The following is a 20,467-nucleotide window of genomic DNA, read 5'->3' as shown; positions in this document are numbered from 1 at the left end:
GTCCCTCTCCTCTCGAGATCCTCACCATAATTGTATCCATACAGACCCTTTTCCTAAACAAGATTGTGTTCGGAGGCTCCCGTGGACGCGCCTGTGGGGCCAGCATCCTGCCCTGTACACCTAGACTCCGGCCAGGGCAGTCGGTGAACGCTGATGCCTGCCTGCCTGCCTGACCGCAGTGCCTCCCGCCGCGGCTCCCCTCGGCCTCAGCATCCTGCAGACCCCACCTCTGGGCCCCAGGGGAGCCTAAACGAGGTCCGGATGCCCCGTCCTGAAGCTCCTCCTAGGGCAAGTCCTCACCACCCCTTCCTCGAGGACACCTGCTGCTCCATCTCCCCACCCTCCCATCTGCTCCAGCTCCACCCCCAACCTTGCCCAGCTCCCCATACTTCTGCCTTCACAGCCCTGGAACCGAGGATGCCCTGCCTCTTGCAAAGGACTCACTGGACCTCAGAAGTTGGCCTCCTCGAACCTGCTCTGGAGGACGGGTTCCCCTGCTGTGGCCACTCTCCTGGGCTAGCCTGCCTCCCCCATCCAGACACAGGTACCCAAGGCCCTTGGAAGTGGCATCTGGGACCTGTGGAGGACCGCAGATGCTCGCAGATGGGCCTTTGTTCTTCCCCTCAGGCCTCACAGGAGGGTAGAGCTCAGGCTGCCACACGGGGTAGGACGTAGGCACCTGCGTCCAAGGTCAGCGCTGCTGGCGGCCACACGGCCTTGGTGTTTTGGATACTCAGAGAAGCCCCGGGGGGGTGGGGGGTCAGATGCTCTTCTGTGGTTTTGCTCTGGATCCTCATGAGGATTAAATGAGATGCAGGACATCTCTAGCAGGCCAAGTCCAGCCTGTTACCACAGCTGCCCTTAAAAGTCTGTTCATTGTACAAGTGCTCAGTGTCCGGGCGTCTCTCAAGGCCAAGGCGTGTGAGAGCAGGGGGCAGGGTTGTCCAGGCCCTCTAAGGGTGACCTCCCTGGCCCTGTCGCCCACTCTGCAGCCAAGAGCTGGCCTGTGCCACTGCTTGGGGAGGCCCGGGGGCTGCAGACAGAAGCCTGGCACAGGCATTGAACCCTCCCTGTCCAGCCCACTGCAGCCCCTGCCCCTCCCAGACTGTGGCCCGTATCTGTATGGTGGGACCCCGAACCTTTCAGTCTGCCCATGTTCCAGAACCCCACAATGTGCAGAACACGAGATGCTTGGCTCCTTCTCCCTTTGTTTTTCTGGAAATGGTACTGAAAGCTGCCCCAGATGGGCTCCACATCCATAAAAGGGACTGGACACGTTTCCTCTCCTGGGCATTGTCCCCTGCTGTGGCCCGACACCCCATATCCTGTTTGTCTCTGCAGCTGTGCTCTTGGCCCAAGGCCTCAGGGAGTTTCCAAGGGCTTCCCCAACTGTCCCCAGTGCTCTGATTCTGCACACTGCACCCTGACTGCACAGAATGCACCCCAGTTCCACACAGCACACCCCAATCCAGAGCTTCAACTCTGCACAGAGCACCCAAGTCTGCTTGTTGCACCAACTGCACAGAATGCATCCCTGCCCAGAGTGCCCAACTCTGCTCAGTGCTCCCCAACTCCAGAGTGCACCCCAATTCTGCAGGCACACCCGAATAACCTTCCAGAGGAAGAGCATGAGCTTTCTAGTTTGGGGGACTTTTCAAATAGGGGTCCTTCCCACAGGCTGGGCACGGGGCAGGCCCACACAGCCCAGCCTCGAGTCCCACCAGGATAGCCTGTCACTCCCCAGGTCTCACTCTTTCCTGGACAGATGGTGGAGTCGGACTTGGAGGTCTCGAAGTGCCCCCACCCCCCACACACACACCTGCAACAGCTCTGATGTCTGACACGGCTGCTCTAATACATTCCAATCCTCACTTGCCAAGAAGATGCTAGATCCAGGCAGGGGTTATAGCACTCCTGGAGTGACTATTACCGCCATCTCATCCGCTGGACCGAGAGGCAGATGGGCGTGGAGGCGGCTCCTGCCCAGGGTCACACAGCCCAAGGGCAGGGCCGCCAGCTGGGGTCTCAGGTCCACCTGGTGCCAAAGCAGATGCCCTGACCCTCTAAGGTGTGAGACAAGCAGCCAGAGAAAACACACCCGAGCCTGGGGCTTTCTCAGTAATCAGATCCTTGTATCTTCCAGCACCAAACCCTGATTCTAATTCTTCCAGGTGGCAATTCAGAGAGCCATCCCTTGCCTCTGTCGCTTTTCCCATCACAGGGGCCAATGGGTGTTTCACTAAATTGTAAGGTGTGGTGAACATGTCTGGGTGCTGCCCAGGTGTCGACAGCCAGACTCAGTGTCCTCAGAGCCTTCCCCTCACCTCCCCTTCGCCACCTTTCCCTCCCTCTAAGCTGCTGAGGCTAAGAAGCCCCACAGCAGGCCTAAGGGCAGGTGCTGCACACAAAGCATACCTGCGCCCCCAATCCCCGCCCCATCCCCAGCCAGGGAGGAGGCACTTTCCCTGGCAGAGGAGCTGGTACATTTTGGGAGAAGGGATGGCTTCCTGCCCTGCATTTGTCTGCTCAGAACAAATGCAAGAGGCACGTTTTCTAGCCAGTGTGGAAGCTGTGGGCATGGTGAGCGTCACCCAGGAAAGCACGTGTGTCTGCAGAAGGCCAAGGCCCGACCACCACGTCCTGGGAGCTAGAGCCCACACTCAGGGTGCGGCGCTAACCTAGCCGATGCCTTCCTGAAGCCTCAAGGGTCATGCAAGGAAACGGAGGTTTGGAGAAGGGACAGGGACAAGGATCCCCTGGCAGGGCCTACTCTGGGGGACCTTAAACATGCACTGCCCCTCGGTCCCTGTCTCCCCAGTGTCCTCTGCATGGAAGACAGTCAAAGGGTTCCTTCAAGACGAATGTCGTTCCAGGTTGCACGGGGAAGCACCCAAACCGGTTCTCTGCCCTTCCCTCGGGAAAGTCTGCAGCACCAGAGGGGACCAGCTCCTGCCAGACCCTAGGACCACAGACATGGATCCTGACCCTGGCTCAGTGAGGTCAGAGCCTGACATGACCCAAGCCTCCCCTACACTCAGTTGGGGTCCCCCAACAGCCTCCCTGGCACGTGGCTTACCCTCTTGATGGATCTCCTACTCCACCTGGGGCTCGGAGCTACCCCTACCACCCACGTGATCTTGGTCTCATTCGTCTCAGCCCTACCTGCCAGGTCCCCACCCACATGGGGCTCACAGACAAGCTGGAGAGGCAGGCTTGGAAATAGACTGGGATGATGTAGCACAAACTTTGCAGTGGTAAAGGGAGGCCTGGGATGGAAAGGAGGGCAGGATGGAATCAAGGAAGGCTTCCTGGAGGTGGAGGCCTCTGGGCAGAGTCTTAGAGGAAGAAGACCCAGGCAAAGAGGAGGTGCAGAGGCCTTCCCAGCGCCAGGCAAACCGAGCCTCCACCTGGACAACCCTGCTTCAGGCACGTGGCTTTATGGAAGGAGAGGCCAGGTCACACTCTTGCCCCAGAGTTAATCCACAACAGGCCATAACGCTGAATCTCAGGAATGCACAGGCCCTTAGGGTGGGTGGGTGGGTGTAGGCTGTGTGGCTACTCCCCACCTCACTCCCCAGCTCTGGTTCTCACCAGCAGCCCCTGGGCAGTAGAAACAAGACAGGCCAGGCCCACAGGGGTCATTCAAGAGCTGGGGTGGTGATGCTTCCTGTAAAGGGCCATCGGGTGGGTCAGGGCAGGGGCGGATGAACAGATGACACACAGCGGGTGGTGGTCGCAAGAATGGTCAACAAGCAGGTCCACTCTGCGCTGGTGGAACCTTCTTTACAAGACAGGGGCTGGATCTGGCCCTCCAGTGGGTCCTGCTCTAGAGGACGGGTAGGGTGGGGATTCGTGGAAAAACATCTCAGGATTCCCCCACCAGAGCAAGAAGGCGTTCCCTGCTGCGCTGGAATTAGGACAGATGAAGGTTCAAGCGGAGGAGGAGGAGAAGGAGGGTGGAGGCCGGCCTGGTTAGACAGTCACTGCACATACAGATAGTTAAACTGTCACATATTAGCAAGACCCAGCACTTAGAGTCCAGGAGGACATGAGCACCAGATAAAGCAGGTGATTGAGTAACAGGCTTACAAGTCGCAGGAAGGGAAGGCACCTCTCCCAGGGTCACAGGAAAGAGGGCCCCGGTGTTCATTGGTCCACACTAAGCGACACCCCATCGTCTGTCCTGGTCTCTGGTTCCACATCTGTAGGATGTAGATGTGACGGGGACTCATGCAATTTCTCAGACAGGCAAATGGACGAAGGGCCACTGCACACCTTCTAGGTGCACGCACACTTTCCTGAGTGCTGGCTGGGTTTGCAGAACCGGGAAGGCCAGGCTGGAGACATCTGTCCTCAGCATGCCCGGGTCTGAGGAGAGATGCACGGGGGGCGCGGGGACATGACAGAGATGGATGCCACCAGCCCGGGTCCTGGCACCCAGCTGTCCCTGGACATACAGAAAGGACTTGTAAAGGCTCGGCCTGTGTTTGTTATTTTTGGCCTCAGCGGCTGAAACCACCCCAATCAAAGATGAGCAAAGCTCTACTCCCCGAGATTTCAGGAACTGCTCTTTGCAAAACAAGGATATTGAGACCAAACAGGCTTATGATGACAGACAGCCACTCCGGGCTGGGTCACAGGCCTGCAGGAAGCTGTCAGCACTTCCTGAGCTCCGCCGGGACTGAAGACGCCAGCCCCCAGCCGCGGCCTGGGTCATGGTCATCCTGCCCTGGGCAGGCGTCACCCTCAAGCCAGGGGCCCGCTGACTCGGCCATCCAGCAGCTCCTCCTCAGCCGGGCGGGGCGGTCCCAGAGCTGGCCAGGTGCCTGGGCGTATTTGCTGGGCCCTCCTCCAAATGGTGCTCCTTCATCTGACCGGGCCAGGGAGGCCCGGTATTCCCAGAAACAGAGCTTTCAGAAGAGGGGTGCCACTTCTCAGCATCCTGAGTAATGCCCCTTGGGTTCTCAGAGGAAGCTGGTGGGAAAAGCATAAAGGCTGTTTCCACGGCCCACCTGGGGAGTGAGGCCCGGCCGGCATGATGTCCTGTCACCCCTCAGAGGGACCCAGCAGGACCTGCCAGCTCTAAGTAGCCCCCTCCCCTACAAAAGGAAGGATGGGGTCCCCAGGGGCCACACAGCTGGGAGCGGCCAGTCTCAGGAGCACCCCGATTTTTTCCTTCGCAGGACAGGCATGTCCTACTCTCTGGACCGTCTGGCTGTGAGTCATGAGGTGACCCAGAGAGGGTTGCAGAGAGGAGACAGGAGCAGAGAGGTCTCTATCTGGGCCTCACGGCACGTTCTTGGGGCTATTTTCTCTGGGAGCCTGGAAAGTCGCCGCGGCTTATAGATGAGACCCCAGGAACGCCCCAGATCCCACTGAATCTCACTCCCCAGAGCACATTCCGACTCTGGGTGGAACCCCGCTGGAATTCTGGACATTCTCTGCAGCCCAGTCACCAGGGGGTGGATCTGGACCCAAGCTTATGCAAACATTAACCCAACCCCAGCCTCCCAGCCAAGACCCATCTCCCTGGAAACCAGGCCCAGGTCAGGGCAGCGGTGGGTGGAGATGCTGAGGTGGGAATTTCCGCCAGACGCCCTGAAGTCCCCCTTGGGCTGTGCGGGGACCTGAGGGCCAAGGTGGCCCTATCAGCCTCCAAGTCCCTGAGGGCATGCAAGAGTGGATTTGTTTGACTACTTCCCATCTCTCTGCTCCCTTCCCAGCAACACCTCCTCATTCCCTCCTCCGCCTGGCCTCACCCACCCACCGCCCCTCAGAGCAGCCTTGTCCCCTCCACCAGCTCCCTCTCTGTTGCCGCCTCCAGTCGCCTTTTCTTCCCTGGCCCCTCAACCTAGCTGACCACAGGCCCCTTCTGAACACCACCTCCTGCTTCCTGGGGGTCCTCTCCCTGCACCTGCTACACCTCTCTGTCTATACCCACAGGCCAGGGACTTTTAGAACCTCTGTCTGCGCTGACAAGTCCAGGGTGCCATTGATCTCAAACCTGGGGCAGAGCTGGAGCTGCAGGGCAGTCCCCTTGGGGGGAATTGGACATGTGCCCCCCAGTGCCCACTCCTCCCCCACCTTCCCCGGAGCAGCAGGAACCGGCTCAACACCGCCCCCCCCTTCCTGTTGACAATGAAGCCTCTGGCCTCAGCCCGCCTTTGCACGTCTCTACGCACCTTCTCCACTGGGGTCTGACCCCATCCCCGCAGCCTCCCTCAGGCACTGCCTCCTTCCAGCCTCCCCCCAGCCGCACACCGGCGCTGTAACAGGGGTCTCCGTGTAAGCCGTCATGTGGCCAGCACATGAGGACCCCACGATGGGCCCCACGTGCGTGTGTCACATGACAGAGACTCAGCACCAGCAGAGGGGGCAGGGGGTGGCCCAAGCCCCTCAGGACACTGAACACCAGCCCGGGGGTGGGGGGGGGCAGAGGGGCAGAGCCCTGAGCAACACGCCTCTGGTGCGCTGAGTCACACAACACTGCCCTGCCCCGCTGCCCACCCCCAGCGGCTCGCCTTCTTCCCGGCTCTCCGGGGAGGTCGCTGGGCCTGAGGGAAGCCCACAGGCCTCGAGTGGGGCGAGGGCACCTGTGAGCCCCTGGGCCTCGGCTGCTGAGACCCCATGCGCACGTGTGGCACCTGGCAGGGCCGGGCCGCAGCACGCCTGCCCCTCGTCGTCGGCCAACGTCCGCACCTGCGCCCTTCCCATGCCAGCCGCCCAGCTGCAAGGAGTCACAGGCTGCGACACGGCCGTGGCAGCAGCCCAGGTGCCAGCCCTGGGGTCCCCCTCACCCATTGTGGGATGGGCAAGTCCTCCGCCTCTCTCTCCTGGGCAGAGCCTTCCTGTGCTCACAGAGGGGAGCTCGGGGACCCAGCCATGCCACACACCTGTCCCTCGGACTCCCACGCTGGCCTGACACAGTACGTGCTACAGTGCAGGGGTGCTGAAGAGCGCAGTCCGGGGGCTCAGGGGGTCACATAAAGCAGAGTAATTGCTGTCATGACTGTTCAGTGACAGTGGGCTTGGGGAGCTGGTGGCCCTGCTCTGCGCCTGGCCCAGTGCTGGGCACCCAGGCACGGATGCATTGGATGGCCCTGCCCTCCAGAGTGCTCAGCCTCCTGGTAACAACAGCCCAGGAAATGGATGGAAACCAGATAGCGCAGCTGGAGCCATCCTGACAGAGGATGCGCAGAGAGGCCGCAGCCACCTGACAGCCAGGATCCTGCCTGGAGACAGCTGGGGAGGCTGCCTGGAGGAGGGGCTCGGAGCTGGGCCCCAGCATGCGAAATACACTCCCTTCACTGAGATAAACGTCTGGTTCGGAGCATTGTGTAGCACCAAAGAGTAGGAAGTGGGAGGGAGGGAGGGAGGCAGGGCGGGAGGGAAGGGTGGATTAATGACAGAGGGATACATGAGACTTTGTCAAAGGGACAGAGGAGCCAGTGAAGGGCTCCCAATGGCCGAAGCTAGACTACTCGGAGCAACAAAATAAAGTAGTATTAGGTATAACCTGAAATACGCAATAAATACTCAGAAGCCCATATTAGCGTAAACAAGTAATTGAATAGAAGTGCCTGGGGGGCTCAGTTGGTCTGCCTTCAGCTCAAGTCATGATCCCGGAGTCCTGGGATCAAGTCCTGCGTCAGGATCCCTACTCAGCGGGGAGTCTGCTTCTCCCTCTGCCTCTGCCCCTCCCCCTACTTGTGCGCACGCTCTCTCTCTCTCCCTCATAAATAAAACCTTAAAAAATAATAAGTGATTGACAGTGGCTGAGGTTGAGCATCTCCCCTCAGCTCAGGTCGTGATCCCACAGTCCTGGAATTGAGTCCCACGTTGGGCTCCTTGCATGGAGCCTGCTTCTCCCTCTGCCTGTGTCTCTGCCTCTCTCTCTGTGTCTCTCATGAATAAATAAACAAAATCTTTAAAAAATATAAGTGATTGAATAACTGAGTAACTACCAACTAAAGCGTGTAGCTCCTCTGACCTCTGGCGGGGAGCACAAGTCCCCCCCGCCCCGGGTGTGGAACTGAGCGCAGGAGTGTCGTGTGGAAATGCAGGGAATGCATGGTTCTCTCTGCGGTGGGGGGGTGGGGTCTGACAAACGCCACCTCAGCCCAGGGACCAGCCAGTAGTGACAGGTCCTGTGGATAACATGTGCCCCTGATGGACGTGATGACTGTGGCACGTCACCTCTGTGCTCTTCCTCCCCAAACTAGAACCCAGTGGCACCATGAGAAAGGCAGCGGACAAACACAAACCAAGTGTGTAATGGGGCGGGAAGGGTGGCAGGGGTGGCGATTAGCGAGTCACATCCCTGTGGCACGTCTGTCCCTCTCAAGTGAGCCAACACCGACCCACCATTTGTCACCAAGGTTTACACCTCGTGCAACTGTGTCCATGTGTCCCCAGAGCCACCAAGGGCACCACCATACTTGAGGGGCCTTGTTTCTCATGACCTTACTTTTTAAGGAGGATTTGCCAGGTGTTTTTCCCAGCTCCTTCTACTGCTAATTTTCAACAAAGTGTGCCACTGGATTTGGCTCAGGGCTGGGCTGGGCCTGGGCCCACCTACCAGCAGCTGTTTTTAGCAGAAGGGCACCTGAGCAGCTGGCCCCAGTCAACACTGCCCATACTCTGTGCCAGAGGAGGGGACCAAGCACTCTACAGAAAAGTAGTGGGGACCCAGAGCAGGCAGGTCCTATTGGCCTGACATCTTTTTTTTCCTAAGAATTTATTTATTTATTCATGAGAGACACACAGAGAGAGACACACAGAGGCACAGGCAGAGGGAGAAGCAGGCTCCCCGCAGGGAGCCCAATATGGGACTCGATCCCAGGACCCTGGGATGACAACCTGAGCCAAAGGCAGATGCTCAACCGTTGACCCACCCAGGCATCCCTATCAGCCTATTGTCTTCAAATAGGTGAAATGACGCTCATCTCCCGCCCACCCCAGCCAGAAGTGCAGAGTGACCCCAGAGTGTCTGTCACTCCTGGGGCAGCCACACCTGGCCTCTGTCAGCATACCCAAGGCAGGCCGGTTCAGGGGTGGCAGGTGAGTCACCAGCACCTATGAAACCACGTCCTCGACCAGCAGCCCCGCCTCCAGAACCCACGACCACCCACCTACAAGGGTGTCCATGCTCCTCATAAGAGCACTTTGGAAAGAAGCCACCTATTGAATTAATCCCACTCCCTCCAGCACCCAGGGGTGCGCGGCTATGGTACAGAGCAATGAGGTTCCCTGTTGGCCAACAGGGCAGAGCCCTGACACAGTGAGCAGGGAGGAGGGGAGGTGCAGGGACGGTGTGTCGTGCTGCGCCTTGGGCTCTGCAGGGGGCCAGAGTACGGCCACAGTTTGCTGGCCTTTGTGGAGGGGGATAAACGAGCAGTGGGACTGAGGAGGTGAAGCACAGGCACTTTGCAGGGTGGCGAACTGGCTGTAGGATGCCCTGGCAGCAGATGCACGACATCACACATTTGTCAAAGACCATGAGAGTGTGCAGCACACGGCATGAAGCTTCGTGGGTGCAGGTAAGGACGGGGCAGGAGGCCGGGGGACCCCAGGTGGAGGCAGAGTGACATGACAGGAGACTGTATCACGCATGCACCAACCAGCCTAGTGAGGGTGGCAGTTGGTGCGCCAGACGGAAGCCAAAAGGAACCACGTGTTTGCACTGGGCTCCAGCTGGTAACACTGCTCCCCATGGGGCAGAGGCAACAAATTCTTATACTTCTGCATGTGGGCGGAGCAGCAGGTGTTTGAACATTCAGGTAAACGGCTGGTAGTTGGTGAAAGCCAGGTTTCTTACTCTTGGAGTGAATGAAGGAGGGGCAGGATGGTCCAGGTGGGGACAGATTAGAGGCAGAGAAGGGAGGTCTCAGTTAATGCAGACACAGTTTACATACGGAAGTACTTAGACCCACGTACGTACCCGGCTGGACGCACGCACAGTCACAGTCCAACTTACAGATCCGTGTACGTAGCTCGGTTACATGCACACATGCACTAACTTATAGATACACATATACACACAGGTTAGTGTACTCACACTTGCTGATGTGTGTACAAAAGTCAGGACCAAGTAGCAACAAGCACACTCAGAGTGCAGGTAGATCCTGCTTTCTAAGACTACTCTCCAGCTAAAGGAATCAAGACCTTGAAGAAATGGCTGATGCCAGGACTCGGCCAGCAAAGGTACAGAATGTGCCCGGCTTGTGGCGCCAGCAGGTAAGGAAGAGAATGAATGAATGAGTGAGTGAATGAATGAATGAAATCCAACATGACAGGACGAATCAAAGGACACAGGAGCCAAGTGAAAGAGCTCCCAATGGCTAATGTTAGAAAACTTTGAGCAACAAAATTAATTAGTATTAGACTATAACCCAAAGTATAAAATAAGTATCCATGAGTCTATCCAACATAAATAAATGAGCAAATAAATAAGTGAGGGAGAGGGACAAATCTCCCATGTGGAAGAATTCCCAGTGGTGTATGTATATACACCACGCTTGACAAGGGAGCCCCATCTCAGTCCCTGGGGGTGCACTCTGCACGTTGACCTCTCCACTAAGGGCACAGCGAGGGAGGGTCAGGAGGGGGACTGCGCAGTGGGGAAGCCTGGCGAACCTCACCTCGACCAGGGCATCATGGCCATCGCAGTGACCAGTCACGTCCATGCAGGTGCCCTGGACATGATGTGACAGGAGGGCACCGCACTCCCAGGGTCTTCCTCCTGAGAACCCATGATCCCTGTCCAATCACGAGAAATAATCAGACCCATCCTCAGTGAGGGACATCACCCAGAATCCTCGATCAGGGCTCCTCACAAAAATCATCAGAAACCAGGAAAGTCTGAGAAACCATCACAGCCCAGAGGAGTCTGGGGAGATGGATGACGACAGGCCACGTGGTGTCCCGGACGGGCGCCAGTCTGGGGAAAGGGACATTAGGTGAGGACTAAGGAAATCTGAGCCAAAGATAGACTTCACTTAAGAGAGGGGTCCATATCGGGTCCTCGGTTGTGAGGAATGTACCGATCTAATGAGAAATGTCAGTGGTCAAGGAGACTGGGTGGGAGGGGTTATGAGAACTCTGTGCTACCTTGGCAATTGTTTTGTAAATCTTAACCTGTTCTAAAAAAAATCACAAAGTCCCAGCAAGGCGGAACATGCACACCGTGTGTGGAGAGAGCCGTGATGGCCCAGAGAAACGGCAGGTGCACCTGGGCCTAGAGCCGACTGCCTGGGGTGAAGTCCCAGGTCCACTGGCTGTGGCCTTAGGCCAGCCCGGGAGCCTACCTTGGCCCCTACCTGGGACGACACGTGAGGCAGAGCCAAAGCACCGGGGCCACCGAGGCAGGTCTCGGGAAGACAGCTCTAGTCCAGCCGCTACCCGCGGGCAAGCTGTGCCACCCAGAGCCTCAGGCCTCTCTGTAAATGAAGGAGGAGGACCCTCCACGGGTCCCTAAGAATCCTGTGACCTCTGGGCAGGGGGGTGGTCATGGGGCACCGAGAGGAGCAGCTCCTAGCCTGGGCTCACAGAGAGCCCCCCGGTCAGCTGCGGTCAGCCTGCGCGAAGCCCCTGGCGGGGTCACAGGATCACGGGGGCAGAGCCTTCCCCGTCGCTCCCCTGTTGGGCCCCATCCCTTTCCATTGCCCCTTCCCTGCTCCCTGAAAGAAGGAGCGGTCATCCTCAGGGCTGCAGGGACTCTGGCCCCTGGGGGCCAGGATGGGGGCTGGAGGAAGTGGGGAGCGGAGGGCCCAGTATTGAAGTCCAGGCAGGGCAAGGCAGTGTTGAGCGGGGGAAGAGCCAGGGCTGTGGCCCCTACCTCCAGTCCAGGGCTCCTGCTCCTCCCCACAACCCCCACCGTCATCGGCCCTGGAGAGCAGCCACTGACTGGGGGTGGCCCCCCTCTGGGGCCCGGGAATGCTCTCACCCTACAGACAGGGGACCTGAGGTCCAGAGAGGCAGAGCCACTTGCTCCCAGGTGCTCAGCCAGGATCAGAACCCTGGGGCCCCTGCCTCCTGAGCCCTCCAGAGGCCCCACTTGTGGGGAAGCATATCCCCACCTCTCACAGTGGCCACCATGTGGACATCCAGCTTCACCTGCCGGCGCTCCGCCCTTTCTCAGACATAGGGACACCAGGCTGGCCCTTTCTTGGCCACCTGAACCCCAGCCTGACGTGTCACTCCCTCACCCTGATGTTCCCTGACCAGGCCGGTTTCAGGGTGCACACCCCATGCACACCCTCCCCTGGCCTCACCTGTCACGACCGTGAGCACTGTGGGGAGGTTGCAGTGTAGGATGGCTCCTCCTGGGGCAGGTCCAGCCCAGTGGCCTAGAACTTACCCCGCCACTGCTAAGGGAGGGAGGCGGAGGAGGGAGGGGGCTCTTTGGGGCCCCTCACCTGCGGCCAACAAGGCTGCTGCTGTCCTGGCCCCTCAGACGGTCTGCCACTGGGCGCGCCAGCCAGGACAGGAAGGCGCACGTTTGCAGCCAGCCAGGCCCTCCAGGCTCCAGTCAGGTGGCTTGAGCAGTCAGCCCAGGTCATTGGTCGCCCCACAGTGGCCCGCCCTGCCTGGAAGGGGCCCAGTCTCCTCCCTGACCTTCCTCCTCCTTATCTATATCGGAAGTCCCGGGTCAGCATTCCCAAGCTGGGAGGGGAGGAGCTGCCTGCAGGGAAGTGTGGGATCCCAGGGGGTCTCAGGCGGGGCCTGGTGTGCAGGGGGCCCCCTGGGGAGCAGGGGGCGCGGTGTGTCGGGGCTTCGTGGTGGGCGCCTCAGGGAGGAGGGAGGCTGGGAGAGCCACCCCTTCACCGGGCTGAGGAGAGCACCCCAGTCACTGGGGCCTGGTTTCTGTAGCTGGGCCTGGGGGCAACTGGCCAGTGAGCTCAGCAATCACTTATTGAGCACCTACTGTGTGCCGGGTGCGGTGTGAGGCCAGTGGTGGGTCTGTGAAGATGAGCAGGGCCTCCCGTGCGCTGTCCAGAGACTCATATTTGCTCATGATAAGTCACCCGGGCTGTCCTTAAAATTATATTCCAGACTCCAAACTGTTCACGTGAGGGTCTCCCAGGTCAGGCCTAGGAATCTGGATTTGTAACAGGTTCCCAGGCGACCTTTGTCCTCAGGCAAGTCTGAGTAGCACCCCTGTCCCAAAGGTCACATCTTCCTGCAAATAATCAGGTAGGTGGGCAGAGTCACTTCCCGGCCCCTCCTCAACCAGCAAGTTTCTGTGCCTCTTGTTCCCTGTCTTTGAAACTGGAGGACAGAAGACTCGGCCTTGGCTCATCAGTGTTTATGAGGATAAACGGGTGGGCGAGTGCTGGGGTCCCAGCCAGTGCCCACAAACACCCCTAATGTGTATTTTTACATCCCGGTGACTGACCCTCAGCCACAGGGGGTGATTCGTGTGGTCTGCAGGGGTCAGGGCGGGGACTGGTGGCTCAGGCCGGAGGCAGGACATGCTGGGCAGCAGGGCTGGGCCCCAGTTCTTCCCACACATGTGGAGGGGCTTCTGTACTGCCCTCCTGGCGGAGCTGCCCCAACACTGTCCCTCGAGTCTAGAGACCTGGGCTTGCTTTCTGCAGAGCCTCACGTGCTCACCTATGGGCCCCACACTGTCCTGTCCCAGGACGAGGCTTCTTCCAGGGAGGAGGTCCGGCCTCAGAGCTCCCATTCCCATGAGCAGCGTCACCCACTGCCAGCTACCCTCAGCAGCACAGCTTAAAGACTCTTCTGGGGGTGCCTGGGGGGCTCAGTGGGTGAAGTGACTGCCTTCGCAAAGGTCATGATATCAGGTCCTGGGATCAAGTTCCGTGTCGGACTCCCTGCTCCACAGGGAGCCTGCTTCTCCCTCTCCTCCCTGTGATGCTCTCTCTCACTGTCTCTGTCTCTCAAATAAATAAAGAAAATCTTTTTTTTTTTTTTTTAAAGACTTTTCTGAATTCCTTTCAACAATTTAAGGGGTAGAGATTACATAGGCAAGCCAGGCTTCTGGCTGTTCTGGAAAATCCAGGAGCCTGGCTACAGGGGGCAGCATTACCCCCTGGCCCACGTGGTGGGGGGGCGGGGAGGGCTCTCCATTGCCCATGGCCACACGGGGACTCCACAGGTTCACCAGTTGGTACCCTGCAGGGACGGAGCTGGGACCCCGTGTCCCCGGGCCCCATGGGGACCCAGTCGCCCAGCCCTGTGGCCCGGTCCCCAGGAACCTGCCCAGCGTCCTGGGGCTCCTGGGGACTCTCCAAGGTCTTGGACAGCCATGGGCCTGGGCTGACCTGCAGGGCCCCACCCCGTGCCCTGGGGGAGTATGCTTGTCGCCAGCCTGGGGCTCAGAGGTAGTTAGGCCAAGGGCCAACAGGAGGCCAGCATCTCACTCTGGCTTCCCCTGCACCTTCGATTTCAAAGGCTTGGACCAGCCCCCCAGGTCTGCAGTGGACCTGCTTCCAGAGGCCCTGGGCTACACAGCAGTGTGGACACGGTCTGATCCCAACAGTCCCCAGGCTGGGGTCCTACTATGGGATTTCCCACCACTGGAGCCTTGAGGTCTAGAAGCTCTGCTCCTCCAGCCTGGCAGGTTCTCTCAAGGATCAAGCTGGGTCACAGTTTCCATCCCAGCTCCACTGTGGACGATACACACCTATCTTGGGGCCACAGTTTCCGTTTGCAAGCCAGAAGTGGCTGTGCTGGGAGCTCTGTGGATCATGGTTTTATGGAGCATGGCTTCACCAGCTGCCAGGCCAGAGGGATCATGGCTCCCTGGCATCCCTGTGCACATGGTCTGGAGAATTCTCTCCATGATACAGCACTCCCACGACGTCGCCTCTAACCTAATTGATGGGCTAAGAATGTGTACAAAGAGCGCCAGGGCTTCCTTGACGTGGTTGAGATGGTAAGTAGCCTCACCATGGAGCCCAAAATTCACGTAAAAACAAGTCCCTGATCCTAAATTTATGGTCTTAAACTTTTAGAGACCATATCAGAAATCTTGCTTCAAAAAAATAAAGCCACGTGTACCTTCCTTTCAGTAGTCGTGAACCTAAATGACTGGCCTGGACACCTGTCACCCGAGGAGACATGGACTGGACCCCACTGCTTCCAAGACAAGTTACCTGCTGTGGAGGAGCCCCGAGGGCACACTTGGCCATGTCTGAGTGAAGAGGACCCACAGAACCTAGGAGATCCCAGGATGTGAGCATGTGTGTGGAGAAAGGGCCATTGGATCGGTTTCCTTCTGGGATACACAGAGCTGCTTGGGGCCAGAGCAAGATGTGAATGAGATGGGGATGAGGGACAATGGGGTGACTCCAGCAGCGGCAATCCCAGCTCTGAACATGAAAGGGGGTCACACACCCCCACAAGGCCACGGGCTTGAGCTTGCTTCTCCTGATTGGGCCACAGGGCTGTCCTCTCTATACTCCTTCGAGGTGGCCAGGACTCCCTCCAGGGGCTCAGGTGGCCCCAGTGGTGAGAGGTGTTGGGTCCCGATGGGACCCTTACTGAGCACCTGAAGATATTCTCAATGTACCCTCCAGGGTGGGGCAGGGAGCCAATACACCACGGACCACTGGGCCCATTCTGGCTTTTGAAAATGTTCCTTAGAGAAGCAAAATCAAACTGGCAACATTCACTGTGGTCATCAAAGTGACGGGGTTAGCGATGAACCATTTACGGTGCTCATGGGTTCCACATGGATCACTCTCATAACCCAAAGGTGATATTTCTGTAATTAGAAAAAAATGCAGTGTGGTAATAAAACAATCTTTTGGATTCAAATTTATGAATGAAGGCTTTTCGGATCAACTGTATGAGCCTGGGGATGGGCAACAGGCCCTTGACATTCAGACCTCTGGAGTTGGTGACCCCGGTGGCCCCAGGATGGAGACCCTCTGATACCCCCTCTCCCCAGATTTTGGCTCCTTACGCTGTCGCCTGCCTCTGGTGTGTCTGTCCACATGCCCCCATTATGGAAAAGCCCACAGATGAGCCCAGGGAATCTGGAGGCGGGGGGCGAGTCTCTCTGTGAGTGACTTTGAGCACCTGGGCTTCAGTTACCCCCCAACCACACGGAGACATCAGGCTGCCCCCTGCAGGTCCCAAGTCCCCACACCCATGCAAACCTGCTGGGCAGCTCTCGCCTGCCACTGCCCTCTAGTGGGAAGCCAGAAGACAGCTTGAAGGCCCTGTGATGAGCAGCTCTGGGTCCCCTGTGGGCCTCCCCCGTGGGGGTGCCCAAGACCTGTTATAATTACCCCTCCACAGATGAGAGCAGTGGCTCACCGGGGAAGTGGTGAGCTGGGGTTCACCTGGCTCTCCCTGTATTGGATCCCCAACTCTTAATCATGCAACAGCATTACTAACTTAACAATGGATGAGGATCTGGCTCGCTTGTGGTGACCCAGACTGCACCCACTGTAGTTCCTGCTCATGCGGGTCACCTCATCTGACCACACAGTTCCCCTGGAGGTGGGCTTCTGGCATCACAATCCTAAGAGTGAGGGGTGGAGAGGGGATGCAGCAAGCCCGAGCCCACACAGCTGGTGCATGGAGCCAGCACCCATATGGCCAGGGGCTCCGGCCCCATCACAGGACTTGGGGCCAGCCACAGAATGGCTTGTGCCCGTGAAGTGCTTTTCAGGAAGACAGGGTCACCGGCTGACTGCATCAAGGTGAGGGCCCTGTGCTAGCTCTCAGCTGCTTGAGACAGGCAGGGGAGTGATAGAGAAGAGAGAGTATGAGTTTTCGACTGGCAGACCTAGCTTGAGTCCCATCTGCATCAGACCCGGGGCCAATGTCCCCTCCTGGCCTAAGGGGCACCTGTGAAGTCAGGGCAGGAGCTGGCCATGCCAGCCGTGCTAGGATTCAGTGCAGCAACATCTAGGTGGTGGTGGCAATTGCCATCGGAGACAGAGTAGGTGTCCTTCCCCGGGAAATTGCAAGTTCCATTCCCACCTGGACAGGCATGAGCTCCCTGGCTGCGCCCCCCCTGCAGAGGAGGCTGGGTGGGGGTGGGGGAGGAGAAGGCACCTGGCTCTGCCACTCTAGGCTGTATTTTCTTGAGTCAGACCCTTAAACCCACTAACCTTCTGATTTTGTATCTCAAAACTGGGGCTCGTGAGTGAGCCCATTCCGAAGTGATCTCCCCTGGCAAACCTCAGAGGGGACCACAGCCCCACAAGAGCCCTTGAACCGGGCTGTGTGAAAAATGTGTGTTTCATGAGCCACTAAAAATCACAACCCTGCCCCCTGGAAGGGTGCTTAAATGAGGGGAGGCACAGAGGTGGTTCAGACCGCTGCGGTGGCACCAAGCACACTTGGAGTCTGTTCATCTATTGACCCTGCCATTTGCCGGCTCCCTGTTGAGCCTGGGGAGGGCACACCTTCCCCGCACCGTGGTTTTTTCCTCTGTGAAGTGGAGTCAGCAGTCTCAAGGCTGCGACAGGGCTGAACAGGGCAGAGAGCAGATAGTGCCCACCGTGATGGTGGCGCATGGGGCTCTGGGGCCTCATTACCATTCGTTTTCTTCCCACGCCGCCTGGAAACTCAGCTCCTCCTTTGAAGAAAGAAACACAAAAGTGCCGCGGGTCTGTTTGCACCAGCGTAGAGCAAATAATACATGGGACCTGATTTTCTGGAAGGATGAGGAAGAGAGTGATCTCATAAATGCTCTGGCAGGCCCCCCTGGTGCTTACATGTCACTAAAAAACACCTGAGATTAGAAATCCCTTGATTTTGGTGGTGTTCCTGGCTCTGCTGATGGCTGGCTGTGTGACCTCGGACAGGGTGCTCACCCTTTCTGAGCCTGGGTCTCCCCAGCCATGAGGTGAATTGTCTGTGGACCAGATGACACAGTCATGGCTCTTCCCTGGTTCTCTCCTCGCCATCCCCGCCAGCTGGGAGCCCTCGGACCCATGCCTGTTCATCTGAGTCTCAGACTTTTTAAATCAATCAATTATATACAATCCATAGTCTGAGTGGCCATGTCTGGCCAGAGGGCTCATCAACCTCCTGCAGATTTCCCTTCTTCTATCTTATTCCCCCATGACCACACTGTTATCTTCCCCATTTAATGGATGAGTAAACTGAGGCTCTGAAGGATGGGGGCTGGTCTGGGTCACACGGCACAGTTGGAACCCTGCCAGGGCTGAATCCCAGTCTCTGGAGTTCCCGAGTGCTGCCTCTTCCAGGGACTCAGGACACTCAGCACAGAAAGGCCACAGGTGGGGTGGGGGCCCAGGAAGCCCCGAGAAAGACACAGTGAAAGAGAGGGGAACTCCCTGGGGTGTACTGACTGCTCTCCCTTGCACCGGTCTGAATGCCTGAACAACCTTGGCCAGGCCACCTGGGACCTGTGCTCTGGGCCTTAGGCTCCCTGGGGTCAGGCGCGGTCACCTCGGCTCCGGGCAGCTGTGGGTGGCTCCAGTCCCAGCGGGTAAGCTCTGCAGCAGAAGCCCCTGGTCAATGAGCCACCGGGGGTGATTCCTGAGGAGGAACGGGCGCAGGCAGGCTGGCGCTGCCCGCTCTCTGCTGACCACCGCGCGGTGCAAGGACAGGACAGGCTCTGGCCAACATTCCAGGTCCCAGACGCCCGTGCGTCTCCCACAGGCCAGGCTCCGCAGAGCACCAGTGGGGGCCTAGGTCTCCAGAGGTGCCTCCCTGGGAAGGCCCCGCCTCCACCAGCTCGTTCACTCACCTGAGCCCAGGGATCATCATGCAGAGTCCGTGGAGGGATATACATCACGTATGTGCACCCAGCACAGGGAGTGTGCCCGTTTGCTGTTATTTTTACTGTTTTTACAAACTTTACACACAGGAAACATTGCCTTTGCTTTGCTGTACAGTCCTGTGAATGTTCACGCTCATATAACTACCCCATGACATCTGAAGCAACTCCATCACATCTCCAAACCAGATCCTTCAGCCATGACCTCAGTGTCTGTGCGGAGAGTGGGCAGCTGTGTCCTTGTCTGCAGTGTCGGGCAGCTCCATGTCACCCTCGTGGCCCATAGCCCCCACTGTTTGGACCCGACCCCTGAGTGCGTGATGAAGACCCTCTTTCACCAAACTATAGCTGGGCCCATCATGTCCTTTCTCAACCTGTCCCATGCTAGGGCCATGTCCTCAAGAGCCAGAGCCCCGCTAAGTCAAATTCCCCATCCTCCCGGCCCCCAGGTGATGTCTGACCTGCACCTGTCTCCAGCCGGGAGCCTGGCAGGTGTCTTCCCACCCACCCCGGCCCCCTGCATTTGCCCTCAGTACCTGCCCACCGCAGACCCACCCGCTGCAAGGACCTGAACAAGGTGCTACTCTGTCTCTGTCTCTCTCTCTCCCCCACTGAGGGCAAGAAAGCAGATGGCTTGCTGTTTAGAGGGTAGGCTGGGTTACTCAGTATCAGCAACAGTCCCCGAGCCTTTCCCATTCCCTCCCATTGCTCCCTCACACAGCCACCCCAGGCTGTTGTGAGGGAGCAATGGGAGGGAAGCACCAATGGCCAAGGTGCAGAATTCAAGTGTCAACGGAGCCCCAATTCAGAAGAGTCTGCACACCTGCCGCCTGCCCGCCACTCCAGGTGCCTGAGGCCACAGAGGGCGTCCATGGCCACTGCGGACTCCATGCACCCTCGGCTCGCCCGGTGAGGGCAGCCCAGGCTCCCCTACAGCCCTACCGCCTGCGCCTACTCATGCCTGCCCTGGGCACGGAAGAACCTTGAGACACCCCAGCGATGCCATCCTTACCCTCCTGCCCTGACTGTGTGGGGCAGCTCCAGCTCCTCAGGACAAGAGCCCATGATGATCCCAATCCCAATCCCAGGAGAGGAACTCTTCTTTGCCTTCTGGTCCGTTGGGCTGAGCTCCTCACTAGCAGTTCATTCCAACTTCACCAGGACTTTAGCTCTGTCCCCTGGTGGAAGGATCCCCATCCCCTCCTCCCATGCTCGACCAGGACCACCAGTCCAGCAGAGGCAGAGACCACAGAGCTGGCAGCGCACACTGTACAAGCAGGTCACAGAGAATGAGTGGCAGGGGCTGGCCACACTTCCGCCCTGGGTTTCGAGCCCCATGTGCTGTCAGTCAGGTCAGGGCACACACTGCGTCCTGGAAAAAAGGGATCATGGTGGGCGGTCTCACACTGAGCCTTGGATGGGCCATTCTATCACACAGCTAACATCCAGGCCAGGAGAGAGGGAGGTCTTCTGGAGCTCTGTCCTTAAGCTCAGGAGCATGTTTTCCACCATTCCTCAGCAAGCCCCTGCTCACGGGCCAGCACTCTGATCTGGGTCATGTGCCATTCCTGGAGAAAGTCCAACAGCTAGGGAGTGCTGGGTGCTGATTGCTGAGGCTGATCTGAGACTATCAGAACCTTCTGAGTCGGGGGCCAGCTGCTGGCAAGTCTGTGGGCTGCATCGGGGGGCAGAGAACAGAAATCAGACACTGTGAGGGAGCAGGAGCAAGGCAGC

At 58.3% G+C, this 20,467-nt stretch overlaps 1 protein-coding gene across 6 annotated transcripts in view; it reads right to left on the bottom strand.

The window, feature by feature from the left end:
- SH3TC1 (SH3 domain and tetratricopeptide repeats 1) overlaps positions 1-12,548 on the bottom strand; it is a 48,919-nt gene extending 36,371 nt beyond the window's left edge. For 3 of the 6 annotated variants that reach the window (XM_077875363.1, XM_077875392.1, XM_077875402.1), the window contains exon 1: positions 12,273-12,515. The gene's annotated coding sequence lies outside the window, so the exon portion shown is untranslated. Of the gene's footprint in view, positions 1-12,272 lie in introns of all 6 variants that reach the window. The other 3 variants (XM_077875382.1, XM_077875407.1, XM_077875429.1) reach the window with 3 other exon arrangements.
- Between the last annotated feature and the right edge of the window lie 7,919 nt (positions 12,549-20,467).

The sequence above is a fragment of the Canis aureus genome, chromosome 2 (genome assembly GCF_053574225.1).
Source record: "Canis aureus isolate CA01 chromosome 2, VMU_Caureus_v.1.0, whole genome shotgun sequence".
Classification (NCBI taxonomy): domain Eukaryota; kingdom Metazoa; phylum Chordata; class Mammalia; order Carnivora; family Canidae; genus Canis; species Canis aureus.
This window is presented reverse-complemented; position numbering and strand designations above follow the sequence as displayed.